The sequence below is a fragment of the Pseudorca crassidens genome, chromosome 11 (genome assembly GCF_039906515.1).
Source record: "Pseudorca crassidens isolate mPseCra1 chromosome 11, mPseCra1.hap1, whole genome shotgun sequence".
NCBI classification, from domain to species: domain Eukaryota; kingdom Metazoa; phylum Chordata; class Mammalia; order Artiodactyla; family Delphinidae; genus Pseudorca; species Pseudorca crassidens.
Window position 1 is genome coordinate 25,763,451 of NC_090306.1, and position 14,515 is coordinate 25,777,965.

Here is a 14,515-nt window from a genome sequence, read left to right on the forward strand (position 1 = left end):
AAATGGGCAGAAGACCTAAGTAGACATTTCACCAAAGAAGACATACAGATGGCCAAGAGACACATGAAAAGAGGCTTAACATCACTAACTATTAGAGAAATGCAAATCAAAACTACAATGAGGTGTCACCTCACGCCGGTCAGAATGGCCAGTATCAAAAAATCTAGAAACAATAAATGCTGGAACAGGTGTGGTGAAAAGGGAACCCTCCTGCAGTGTTGGTGGGAATGTAAATTAATACAGACACTATGGAGGTTCCTTAAAAAACTAAAAATAGAGGTACCATATGACCCAGTAATCCCACTACTGGGCAAATACCCTGTGAAAACCATAATTCAAAAAGAGACATGTACCACAATGCTCATTGCAGCACTACTTATAATAGCCAGGACATGGAACCAACCTATATCTCCATCGAAAGATGACTGGATAAAGAAGATGTGGCACATACATACAATGGAATATTACTCAGCCATAAAAAGAAACAAAACTGAGTTATTTGTAGTGAGGTGGATGGACCTAGAATCTGTCATACAGAGTGAAGTAAGTTAGAAAGAGAAAAACAAATAATGCATATTAAAAAAATGGTACTGATGAGCCTACTTGCAGGGCAGGAATAAAGAGGGAGACATAGAGAATGGACTTGAGGACTTGGGGTGGGAGGGGGAAGCTGGGGCCAAGTGAGAGTAGCATGGACATATATACACTACCGAATGTAAAATAGGGGGCTGGTGGGAAGCAGCAGCTTGGTGTTTTGCGATGACCTAGTGGGGTGGGACAGGGAGGATGGGAGGGAGGCTCAAGAGGGAGGGGATATGGGGACATGTATATGCATATGGCTGATTCGCTTTGTTGTGCAACAGAAACTAACACAGTATTGTGAAGCAATTATACTCCAATAAAGCTCTATTAAAAATAAAAAAAGAATACACGCATATACTAAGTTCTATCTTATATGGGCTTGGTTCGTGGTGCCCCAAAACAATTACAATAGTAACATCAAAGATCACTTAACACAGATCACCATAACAAATATTACAGTAATAATGAAAAAGTCTGAAATATTTCGAGAATTACCAAATGTGACAAAGAGACACAAAGTGAGCAAAAGCTATTATAAAAATGGCACTGACAGACTTGCTGGGCACAAGGTAAAAATGCAAAAAAGTGAAGAGCAATAAAGCAAAGCTCAATAAAACAAGGTATGTCTGTATGTGTAGATAATCTATTCCTAAAATAGATGGGCAACCAACAAAATCTGTAATTCTCATGCATACAACAGCCCAAAGTTGGTCTTGCTTTCATTCAGAATGCGATTTAAGTTTAATGAGTTTATTATCGTTCTTTTTAAGTATAAGCGCTCTGCTTTCCAATAGATAAAACGGGTGGGCTCTTTTACCCATGAGAATAGTTAAGTTCTTCTGTAGGGAAGGAGACCTGAATTTGGAGAAGAACCTTCCTCTGGTTCTAATTCTACAAAAGCAATGCAAACTTTGGCAAGTCATTTAACATCTCTGAACACGACTGCCAACTGCAAACTAGGGTTTGTACCTGACCTGCTATAAGCAATAAAAAATATAATTTGAGCAATACCTTTATCATTAATGTTACTAAATAAAGTGAGGTAAAAGGGCAATAACATGGGTAAGAGAAATACATCAAAGTTCAAAAGTAAGACTATACTCTGGAATTAATAAGAAACATGTCATGGAACACAATATATCTCTAGAAGTATACACAAGAAAGTGATAACTATATGGTTGTGTCTGGGGAAAGGAATTGGACAGCTGAGGAAACGGGACATATTGTTTAACATAGTCTTTTTGTATCTTCTGAAAATGATTCCACCTAAATGTATTACGTATTTAAAAATAATGGATAAGATTAGCTGTCATTTAAAAAAAAGGATGCAATCCTAGGAATTATCTTTTAATGTCTAAAGGAGAATTCCAGCAACATCTTAAATCTCACCAGTGTCTGAGGTTTAATCCAACCAATTATGTTAAAGAGGGTAGTAGCTGATGCTTATTGAGCAATTATATCTCACCAGCCTCTACAGTACCCACTATACAAGCATTTTCAGCCAATTGGTATGCATAGTTCTACAGGAGTACCAGAGGACCTGAACGTTCTAGGTGGGAATGCCTAGAACCCAGTACAAGCACTCGCAGACATTCAGTACTGGTCGGGTAGTTGTCTGCTGTACAAACTCCAAAGAGTTTATGCAGCATATGGTTCACTGCCTCATAGCTGAAGAATACAGACGCATTCTAAATGCTCTACTAAAGCCTGCCACAAAAACTGTGCATTTTAACTACAAACTGAAGCACTGCAGGAGAAAGGTAAATTGCTTACTAATTAATGCCCAACAAATTACCCTAACTCAAAAATAAGTCTCTCAGCTTGTGTCCTGGGCAGTTTCTATATTTTTCTTAATTATGGTATTTTTACACTTCATGTTTAAAAACACAGTTTTAAATTAACATACACACATTGTTGGCTCCCTTAAAAGAAAAAGAAAGAAAAGGAGGGAGGGAGGGAGAGAAAAGGAGGAGAAAAGAGTTATATCTATAAATAGAAGTAAGTGTGACATAATATAAAGATCATGGAATTCTGGGTCTGAAGGCTTGAATTCAAGTTCTAGCTCCACTACCTGCTCACACACACATCCTTCAACATAGTTAATCACTACTATTATAATAAGATGTGGAGAAAGTGGTTTTGGTCCACCCTGCTACAAAGGAAAATAATGTCATACCAGCACCATCATTACCACAAATTCAAAACCAAACTCACCCACATCCTCTGAAATTTATTTCCTCCTGTGTTCCTTCTATGAATGACATTCTTATATCCTTGTTGCCTGGGCCCAAAGTCGAGTCATGTGCATCTCACCACCCCTTTAACCTCACATACACTAAGGCTGCCAAGTGCAATTCATCCTATGTCTACCCTATCTCCTACATCCATCCTTGCTTCTTTGCTCCCACTGCCACTATCCTAATTCAGGCCTTTCCCCTCTAGTGTGTTTTGGAGAACAATCTCCTAATTGGCTCCCAGTTTAATTCTATTCTACACCCCTCATCCTGGAGCATGCCATTCCCTTGTTAAAAACCTCTGAGGGGCTTTTTTCTGTCTTCAGAGTCTAGCATTCAGCAAGGATGCTTTCCAGCAGCCACTCCCCCACTCTTCCATTGTGAAGCTGCCCTGTAGTTTTCATCCCAAACTGGTCTCTAAACAGTCAGTTTAACCCCATTTTCCTTGGCCACGCTAATGGTTCAAGGATGGCCTTAGGGAAGTGTGACCTAAAGTGGACTGGTCATAGCAAAGACCCAGAATGGGGAGTGGAGGAGGAAAAGTTAAATCTCCTCTAGTGAAGACGTGATATGCAAATGTGAAGCCAGATGGGGACAGACGGAGCATAAAGAACTGCAGTGAGCCTGGGCGAGAGCTCTGTTTAAACTATACCTGATCACCTCCACCCAAAAAAACTGTTATGTGAACCAGCCAAATTCCTTCATTTCTTAGGTCCTGTTTGACCTATAGTCACAAGCATTCTGATAGAAAAGTCTTCTAAAAGCTGGATACAACTCATTTCCACTCCATGAAATGCTTAAAGGAGGCTAGTCTATATACCTCTTTTAAATGTGTAAGCTATACATTCAGTTCTAGAAACAAACAGTGGGAGCAGAGATCTGGGCATAAATAAACCCCCTCTGCCCCATGGTTTGCCCCTCTACTTTCTTTTGTCAATGTGCTAATATTCTCAAAAATTGGTTTAAAGAACCACTGCTAGTCTCAGAGTTTGGAGCAACTAAAATTCACCTCAATTCAGCCCTCCTAAAAAACAACTAAACAGAAACAAAAATGCAAATAATACTCTCCAGATAAGAACTCCCTCCTCCCCTCCCTCTCCCTCCCTCTCCCTCTCTCTCTGTCCTTAAAAAAATTTCCTTTGGAGGAAACATTTTGCCTCATTTACTCAAAATTTTCAGAATGCATGGTCATTACTAACAAAACTAATATTCATGGCAAGAAATTGACAGGTTTAAAGAAAATGAGAAAAACACATCTGTCCTTGTAAAGTTTTTCCAATTACAATGACAAACATGCCTTCTTTGGTATCTTAAGGTGTCTCTGGTTGGTTGGTTAAACACATTAAACATATGACTAAGTGTCTTTTAGGAGGAAAGTAATTTACAGAAAGGATCTAAAAGAACCAACAGCCAAAACATTGCAAGACAATCAAAAAATTGTCCCTGTTCTTATTATTCTGCTACATGAAAAGGGAAACTGCAGGCCCTGCTCTCTGAATTCTCTGAGGCCAGTGCCAGCACTGCTCCTGAAATGTTTACACAGCCCCCACGTGGGAGACAGGAAGGGAGCTGTGAGGGACAAGTGTCAGGTCTGCTGCTGCTTCTAGACTCAGCAACCTGAGGGGAGACAACCAGATTTTCCATCAGAGGTTTCTTATGCCATCTAAACGTATTTCCATTCTGCTATGTGACTACGAATAAATTGGATTCCCAGTAAGACGGAGATCAAGACTTTATCTCATTTGTCACTGAACTGTCTCTTGCTTACCAGCTTCTCTTTCCTCTGTCTTTCCACCTCATTTGTGTACCAGTGCTTTCCTCTTTCTTTTCCAAAATGAAAAAAAAATTTTAATGTATCATTTTAGTGTTAAACTCCTGAGATTCAAAGCTACTCTTTCTTTTTCCATTTCATTTTAATTACTGATCTTAGAGGATTTTGGTTTTTAAAAGATTGTGTTGTAAGTACTAAGGACTTAATTTTATCTCTCAAAGTAAACACCTGAGGTAGACAACTCCATACTATTTATTCATTCACTCCTTCAACCAACAATTCTTCACAGAGATCATCACAACTGTCTTACTAAATCAACGGCAATGACTTAGACAAAAGAAAATCTTATTGTGTTTCTCAGATTATTGCTCAGCTTATCTAACCACAACACCTCAGTAAAATGGTCACTCTGGCTTCTAACTAGTGACCAGAAATCAGAACTTCTTTTCTTAATTTAAATTCCACCCCTTTGGGATAACAGATACTTGTGTTTTCTTAATACAATCCTCTATTCTTCAGCTTTCGAATTGAGCATATATTATTTTTATAATTTAAAAGCCACATACGTTTTTTAAAAGCACTTATTGTCTTTTATTATTTCAAGCCAATTATTTTACCTATCCTCACTTCTGGTAGGATAGTCAGTAGCAGCAAAGTGCCATGCAAACAAAAGTCCAAAAGCTTCATTATTATAAAGCCTTCGGACAGTGTGTAAAACACACATTCCTCAGAAAGTCCTACTAAAATGTCCAAAACAGAGCAAATGTGTAGTTTTCTGGATAAACTTGAAGATAGTATGCAAAGCAATAATAAAACACATAGACAATCCGCAAACCTTTATCTGTGACACTAATTTTACCCTCTTTCCAAAAACAAAACAAAAACATTAACTACAAACAAGTAGCAAAACTAAATGCGTTCATCTCCTTTTGTCTGTCTCTAATTTTCTTCCTACTCACTTTTTGTCTAAAAAGTGCTTATTGAAAGATAAGCAGGTTAAAGTATTGATTCTCTCTGAAAATATTCAATTTGTTGCTCTTGCATAACACCCTATGAATACAGATTTTTAACTTCTCATACCTAAAGAAACAACGATAGGGAGCAAACAGTTGGGTTTCTCTTGGGTTCCCTTACCCTGGAAAGCTCGAATTTTAAGTCTCTCCCTAAATAAACACCTTTACTTTGTGACACTTTTCTCCAAAGAAAAAAACATATTTAGTCATATACACAGTCACAAAACTTTAGAGTTCCTATTAGAAAATATATAGATACTTTGGACAGAAAAAAGCAGATTTTTTAAAGAAAAAATATTTACAAAAGTCATGCCCACAATTAAATCTGAATGTTCTCCCCAATTCTAAGAACACCTTTTAAGGAAGCTTAAAGCTTTATGTTTCTGTATGAGGAAACCTGGGTCGACTGGTGAAAAGCTCAAAGGCCCATAATCTCACACAAAGCAGCAGGGTCAAAAGGCAGAGGTCAGGGAACAGGGGAACAGGGTGCAAAATAGTTCCCACACTTGAGAGGAGGCTGTATCTCATTATCTCAGAAGACATTCAAAAACTGTTCAGTCATGTTCACTAAAATAATACAACCATTTCCTTTAAGTCCCAAAGCAAATCTGAATTTTATGAAGGAATTCCTTACTTTTAAGAGCAAGGAATTTAAGAAGTTACTTCTTTCTCCTACACTGAAAAAAACACCAATCTCTCACACACATACATCCATGCTTCAGCTGCCCCTCAAAGACTGACTTTCAGATAAAAGCTGTCACCTGATCTATTCAACAGGGTTCACGGGGGCATGGAAATAACTACTAAATATGCATACATGTCAACAGACATTTCACAGCAAGGCCTCTGCCCTCTAATGATTCAACAAAATATGTCTACTTTTTGGCCTTATGGCCACATTCAGAAAAAGCTACATCTTTACTCCTAGTTAGAGAAGATTTCATCCCAGGGAAGAGTGAACATGATTCTGTTAAACTTTTAGCAGGTGTGACATTTGTACAGAAGACCCTGTAATGACTCCTCTAGCACAATTACTGTGGGCACTCCAGGATCTAGGGCATTTGTCTGGATATCTCTGTACCATTTCTCGCACTCTAACCACAAAATCTGTGTTCCATGTAGAAGAGAGGGTAAGAGATAGATCAATGAGATCAGGAAAAGAGAATTTTGGAATAACAGGTGTGGTTTTAAGTTTTTGTCTTCCATCCTCTATACGCGCACACTTTAACTCTCTCTCCACCGGCCCCTTCCACCAGGGACAAGATGGTTTACAAGTGCTTCACAGTAAACGAGGCCTGTCAGTCCTTCACTGTGAGGAATACACAAGATTTTACATTCGAGCCCACAAGGCTTTCATGTATTTATTTAAAATAAAATTGTAACTAGGGCTGCCAATGGAAAAATAAGCACTGCCAGACAGGAGTGAGAACAACTAAACAAAATAACCTATTTTAGCATAAACACCTCAATGGTACGGATGCTTATGGTTTAATAAACTGTGAAATCACAGTCATTGTTCTCATGAACAATGGCACAAAGCAAACGGAATCAAGTACGAAAGCTCATTTTCCTGGAGCTGAGCCAGAATATTTTGAAATTTGGACAAAAGTTCATTAAGACACACTTGAGATTGGAGATGGGGAAACATTTTTAAACAATTTGTTATCTTGTTACCCCAGCCACTTAAGTTTCCTTAAAAGTTAGGGTTAAACTTACAGTGAAGAAAACTAACCTGGAAAGTAAAACAAAACACTGTGGTCCTAGAAGTGAATCATCCATAAGCTTTAAACCTACTAAGCAGTCCTAAATTCCTACTGCCCAAACTATTCTTATTAAAGTCTCATTCTCATGGAATTCCAGTTCATATGCTGGTACTGATTCTTATGACAGGGAGGACTTCCACGTCAGGGAATTGTATGAGAGTACGGGATGCTCACCTCCCCCTAAACAATTCACATTTCATCTGCCTACGGGGAAACAATCTCTCCTTGTTATTTTAGTCCTGGGAGGAAACAAAATGATATAAATTTAATATATAGAAAGAATATTGTTGATCTAGCAGATTGTCCCTGTTTTCCCAAAGGCCTATGAGGGAAGGAAAAGGAAGGAAATTGAAGGGATACTAGAAACAGAAAGTATGGAACCTGAATAGCTGTGGGAAATAAGAAAATCCTCCCTGGACTTTCCTGGTGGCACGGTGGTTAAGAATCCACCTTCCAACACAGGGGACACGGGTTCAAACCCTGGCATGTGATCCCACATGCTGCGGAGCAACTAAGCCCGTGCGCCACAACTACTGAACCCGTGTGCCTAGAGCCCGTGTGCCTAGAGCCCGTGCTCCAACAAGAGAACCTGCATACCACAACAAAGAGTAGCTCCTGCTTACCACAACTAGAGAAAGCCCACGTGCAGCAACAAAGACCCAACACAGCCATAAATTCATTCATTCATGCATGCATTCATTCATGCATGCATTCATTAAAAAAAATTAAATTAGAAACTCCTCCCTGGGAAATCCCTGGTGATCCAGTGGTTAGGACCTGGGGCTTTCACTGCTGGGGCCCAGGTTCGATCTCTGGCCAGGGAACAAAGACCCCACGAGCCGCAGCGCAGCCCAAAAAACAAACAAACCTCCTCCCTGTTTGTGCTGGGGATGAAGGTAACTGGAGGATTCATGAGACCTCAATTTCTTCACTATGAGATGTTAATGACAGTGAAAATTTTTGCCAAAAAATTATTTCCCCTTCTCCACGTTGTTATAGAAAAAAGAACCAAAAGAGCAGGTTGTGGTTTTAAGAGGACTAAGATGAAAATAAGGGTGATCTTTGAAGAAGGGATTAGGGGAAAAAAAAAAGTACAAAAGCCTGGTCTATGAGCAAACTTGTGCCATGCTGACTATTGGAAACTTAATTTAGATATCACTTCTACATGAATGTTTCCTCAAACTATAGAATAATTTTCTGTGTTAAAATTGGGAGTGTGTTGTACTAGAAAAGAGAGAGACAGGGAAGGCAAGAAAACATGATCTTCAAAGCAGAAACCTGGATTCTCTAGGCCAGGGCAGGAGACAATTATGCAAAACAGGTGGATTTACATCACAAGGCCTCTGGGATATAGAAAACAAACTATTTAAAATATCTTTAAACTGGGTTTCACAGTTTAAAACCTAGAGGTCTACAAGCTGTATCTAAGGATTCAGACTACTAGTCCACAGCAGGGTTGAACTTTAAAAATTCTACAACTCTAAAATTATAATTCTACCTCATATTTTTATTGTATTCTATAGTTTAAAAGCTCTTTGCAAATCACTGTCATATTTTATAATTGAGAAAAGTATCTAGAAACAATCTAGATCAATGTTAAGTGTTGAAAAACATACTCCCATGTGTGTCCTTGGACTATGAACAAATTTTTTAAAAAATATACAGGGAAGGGAAGCAAATAGACTACTTTTGCAGTGGTATTCCTAAGAGAACATGAATATATGAAAACTATTCACAACTCATCAATAACTAGCTTGGCAGTAGTATTAACAAGACAGATTTCCCATCATGTATGGGGCTATTCACAATTGCTGGTATGGTGCATGTAATGCCACCTCTTTCTCTTCCACTCAATAAAAGCACATAGGAATGTAAGTGAGAGTGACATCATTAGAGGGAAGACCTTGAATTCATCCCACTTATTTAAAAATACATACCATTTACAACCTCAGTGTTTCAACTATTATTAATAATTACTTGTGACCCAACTCACAACTGCCAGGCACGGTAATATGTCACCACCCAGCAGTTGAGGACAGCTGGTCTGGAAGACTTGGAGGGGCAGCAGGGCACAGTGGAGGAGGGTCACCGGGATGCAATTCCAGCTTTGGCCTTTATTGTCTCTGTTACTTTGGGCAACAACTCACCAAACCTCAGCCTCCTCGCCGGTAAAGTGATGATAGTAATACCTTCGCGTTATCGTGAGGATTAAAGACAATGTTTATAAACCAACCACAGTTCATGGCCCAATAAATGTTAACTATTTTCACAGCTTCATCATATAAAGGTGATTTCCTGGAACTACTTCTGACTTAATAGTGCTAGCACGTTATCTTTGAAAGTTCATTTAAAGAAAGCGTTATTTCAAAATTAAACTTTCTGTACCAGTGATGTATACAAGTTTTATACATTTTATATATAAGAAATATATTTTTTATATACATCATATATATGTATAACTTGTATACATTTTATACAAGTTAAAAGGCATTAACTTAAGAAATCCACTAATTAAAATAGTCACAATATTTAATTTAGAATAAAGTTAGTAAAAATCATGGATTCTTGGGAAAGGTACAGGAATGAAGGGGAAAGCAACTGTTTCATGTTCTTCTAGGCTCATGACGTGCTGTCTCAGCAGTGCATAAAATACTTCCATTTTTATTCCCAGAATTCTCAGTTCTTACCCTCCTCACACTAAGACAGATATCCTTGCATTCTGTTTGAAAAGTAATGTAGAAGACAGCCTCATACTGAAAATTTTGGGAATCTCTAGGTTATTAAATGGTGCCATCTTAAAAACTCAAGCCTTAGGCAGAACAGAACATTATACAAGGTACGATAAAGACAGAGTATAGTATAGGGGCTTCCCTGGTGGCGCAGTGGTTGAGGGTCCGCCTGCCAATGCAGGGGACATGGGTTCGTGCCCCGGTCCGGGAAGGTCCCACATGCCGCGGAGCGGCTGGGCCCGTGAGCCATGGCCGCTGGGCCTGCGCGTCTGGAGCCTGTGCTCCGCCATGGGAGAGGCCACAGCAGTGAGAGGCCCGCGTACGGCGAAAAAAAAAAAAAAAAGACAGAGTATAAATGGAAAAAAAATACAAAGGATTAAACTTTATAGAAGAGAACTGTCCTGGCTGATCAGGCCCAAAACTGATGTGGATGCCCATGAAGAAGGAAACTGAATGCAATTTCCTAAGGTATTCCTCTAAAGACACAACTGAAGCTACCAGTGCTCGTTTGTACAGACACTTTCTGAAATTTCATAAACACTACCCACCATTTATGTGCTCATAACTTGGCACTAGTTCATAAATAAGTAAGACATGTTGTTTGCTTAAAAAAAAAAAAATCAAAGCATTGCTGGTATCTGCATGCTTGCTTGCATAAAACTAGTGTTTAAAAAAAAAAGTTTATTAATTTTATTTATCTATTTATCATACCTTATTTCAAGAGGGAAGGATTAGGCTAATAAATATTATAGACATAAGAAATTTTAGTAGCTTTCCACAAAGCTGACATACACCTTTTAAAAAATTAATCATTCATCCACTCTCTTGGTTTTTTTAATCAATTTCAAGCTTCCCATTTTAAAAAAAAAACTCTAGTCCATTTTAGAGGTTAAAAAACCCACAAAAAAAACAAATATACTAACTTTTATTGTTGGTAACAAAAGGAAAAGTTCTATATTTGTCCATCTCAAGTTATCTCATTCATTTATTCAAACAATCTGAGTCCCCATAATGGGCCAGGCACTATTTTAGTCAAAGGGTATACAATACTAAACAAGAGGGACAAGGTCCTGCCCTCTAGGAGCTGACAATCTAATGGGGAAGATTGACATTAAAAAGTAAAAGCAGGGCTTCCCTGGTGGCACAGTGGTTGAGAATCCGCCTGCCAATGCAGGGGACATGGGTTTGAGTCCTGGTCCGGGAAGATCCCACATGCCGAGAAGCAACTAAGCCCGTGCGCCACAACTACTGAGCCTGCGCTCTAGAGCCCGCGAGCCACAACAACGAGGGAAGCCACCGCAATGAGAAGCCCATGCACTGCATGAAGAGTAGCCCCCGCTCGCCACAACTAGAGAAAGCCCACGTGCAGCAACAAAGACCCAATGCAGCCAAAAATAAACAAACAAACAAATAAATAAAAAGTAAAAGTAAAAGCAAGCAAATGCATTCACAATATATTGTCCAGTACTAATAAGTGCTGTGGTAATAAGTGTGAGGGAAATACAGCAGGGCGACTGCAGGGTGGGGCAGGCCGGGAGAGGAAGGATACTATTTTATACAGGGTGGTCTTGGAAGGCTGCTCTGAGGAGGTAACACTTGTGCAAAGACCTGAACGAGGAGAAGAAGCCACTCTTGCAAAGATGTAGGGCTGCACTGCCCAAAGGGTGGCCACCGCCCACATGTGGCTACTAAACACTTGAAATGTGGCTAGTCCAAATTGAGATGTGCTGAAAGAGTAAAATACACACTGCATTTTGAAGATTTAGTAAGAAAAAAAGAATGTAAAATATCTCATGAATAATTTTTATATTGATTATATGTTGAAATAATCTCCTAGACATATAAATAAAATTAATATCACCTGTCTCTTTTTACCTTTCTAAATGTGGCTACTAGAAAATTTAAAACTACAAACGTGTCTCACATTATATTTACAATGGACGATGCTGGTCTAGGGGAAGAGGATCTAGTGAAAGAACAGAAGATGAATAGGCCATGAGATAAGAAGCTTGCTGGGGCTTCCCTGGTGGTGCAGTGGTTAAGAATCTGCCTGTCAATGCAGGCGACACGGGTTCGAGCCCTGGTCTGGGAAGATCCCACATGCCGCGGAGCAACTAAGCCCGTGCGCCACAACTACTGAGCCTGTGCTCTAGAGCCCACGAGCCACAACTACTGAGCCTGTGCTCTAGAGGCTGTGCTCCGCAACAAGAGAAGCCACCACAGTGAGAAGCCCACGCACCACAACCAAAAGTAGCCCCCACCTGCCTCAACTGGAGAAAGCCCACATGCAGCAATGAAGACCCAACACAGCCAAAATTAATAAATAAAATACATAAATTAAAATTTAAAAAAAAGAGGCAGCTTGCTGTGTTTAAGAACCTGCAAGAAAACCAATGTAGCAGGAAAGAGTGATCCAATCTGAGAAGGTTGGAAAGGCAGGCAGAAAGCAGATCATGAACAGCTTTGCCAACCAGGGTGAACAGACTGAATATTTGTGTCCCTCCCCAAAATTCCTATGGTGAAATTTAACCCCCAATGTGATGAATACCATTGGAGGTAGGGCCTTTGGGATGTGCTTAGGTCATAAGAGTGGAACCTTCATGAATGGGATTCATACATATTCTTATAAGCGATACATCAGACAGCAACCTCACCCCTTTCATGTAAGACAGCCATCTATGAACCAGGAAGTGGGCCCTCACTAGACAGCCGATCTGCCGGCACCTTCATCTCAGACTTCCCAACCTCCAGAACAGTGAGAAATAAATTCCTGCTGTTTATAAGCCACCCAGTATATGGTATTCTGTTATAGCAGCCTGAACAAACTAAGATACCATTAAAGAATTTGAATACAAAGGAATCTATTGAAGAATTTTAAGTGGAAAAAATTATTCTCAGATCCCACTGGCTATTTTGTGGAGAACTGGCAGTACCATCCATAATGCTAGAATATAGACTTCTAGAGATTATATAATATCGTCATTTCAAACAGGGATCTCTGGGTTTCTAAGAGTCCATGCAGATAACAACTGAGAGCCCATGAACTGATACTAATATTTCAAAAAGCTTACTAAAAATTGCACCTTTCCTGTAAAGGGCACTGCATAGACTAACTTATTTTTTTCCATTCCTTGTGGATGAAATTATAATTACTCCATCAGTCCTCATGTGAAATATGGGGTATATTCAGTCTTCATGTTCTATATCATTTAGGATTAATCTTTTAAAAAACCGATATACTTAGTTTTTCATTCAAAAATAATTTCAGGCCCATAGAAGACAGGAGTGGTAAGTTCAGAAATCAATAATCTCACTTAACCCCTTGGAGACAGATAAAAACACTTGAGACAAGTCCCGCCCATCAGGAAACTTGCACAAGCCTCTTAGATAGCCTTATCCACCAGAGGGCAGACAGCAGAAGCAAGAAGAACTACAATCCTTCAGCCTGTGGAACAAAAACCACATTCACAGACAGACAAGATGAAAAGGCAGCGAGCTATGTACCAGATGAAGGAACAAGATAAAACCCCAGAAAAACAACTAAATGAAGTGGAGATAGGAAACCTTCCAGAAAAAGAATTCAAAATAATGATAGTGGAGATGATCCAGGACCTTGGCAAAAGAATGGAGGCAAAGATCGAGAAGATGCAAGAAATTTTAACAAAGACCTAGAAAAATTAAAGAACAAACAGAGATGAACAACACAATAACTGAAATGAAAACTACACTAGAAGGAATCAATAGCAGAATAACTGAGGCAGAAGAACGGATAAGTGACCTGGAAGACAGAATGGTGGAATTCACTGCTGTGTAACAGAATAAAGAAAAAAGAATGAAAAGAAATGAAGACGGCCTAAAAGACCTCTGGGACAACATTAAACACAACAACATTCACATTATAGGGGTTCCAGAAGGAGAAGAGAGAGAGAAAGGACCCAAGAAAATATTTGAAGAGATTATGGTCAAAAACTTCCCTAACATGGGAAAGGAAAGAGCCTCCCAAGTCCAGGAAGCACAGCAAGTCCCATACAGGATGAACCCGAGGAGAAACACACCAAGACACATAGTAATCAAATTGGCAAAAATTAAAGACTGGGATTGACATGTATACACTGATGTGTATAGAATGGATGACTAATAAGAACCTGCTGTATAAAAAAATAAATAAAATAAAATTCAAAAAAAACCAAAAAACAAAAAAACACTTGAGGCCCACAGCTGTCCTATGTAACAGGCCCAGGATGGGACTCTCAGCTTCTGACTGTGCATCCAGCTTTAACAACTGTACTGACAGCCACGCAAGCCATGGTTTCACAAGCAACCAACATTCCTCTTCAAAACTATAAACTTACCTAAGGACAAGTAATTTATGCTAAGAAAAGACAGGTATAAAACCCAGTAAGAAGAATGAAAAGGTTTAAGA

General features: G+C 39.2%; 1 protein-coding gene across 3 annotated transcripts in view; it reads right to left on the bottom strand.

The window, feature by feature from the left end:
* DENND5B (DENN domain containing 5B) overlaps positions 1-14,515 on the bottom strand; it is a 212,082-nt gene that overhangs the window by 189,506 nt on the left and 8,061 nt on the right. The window lies entirely within an intron of this gene.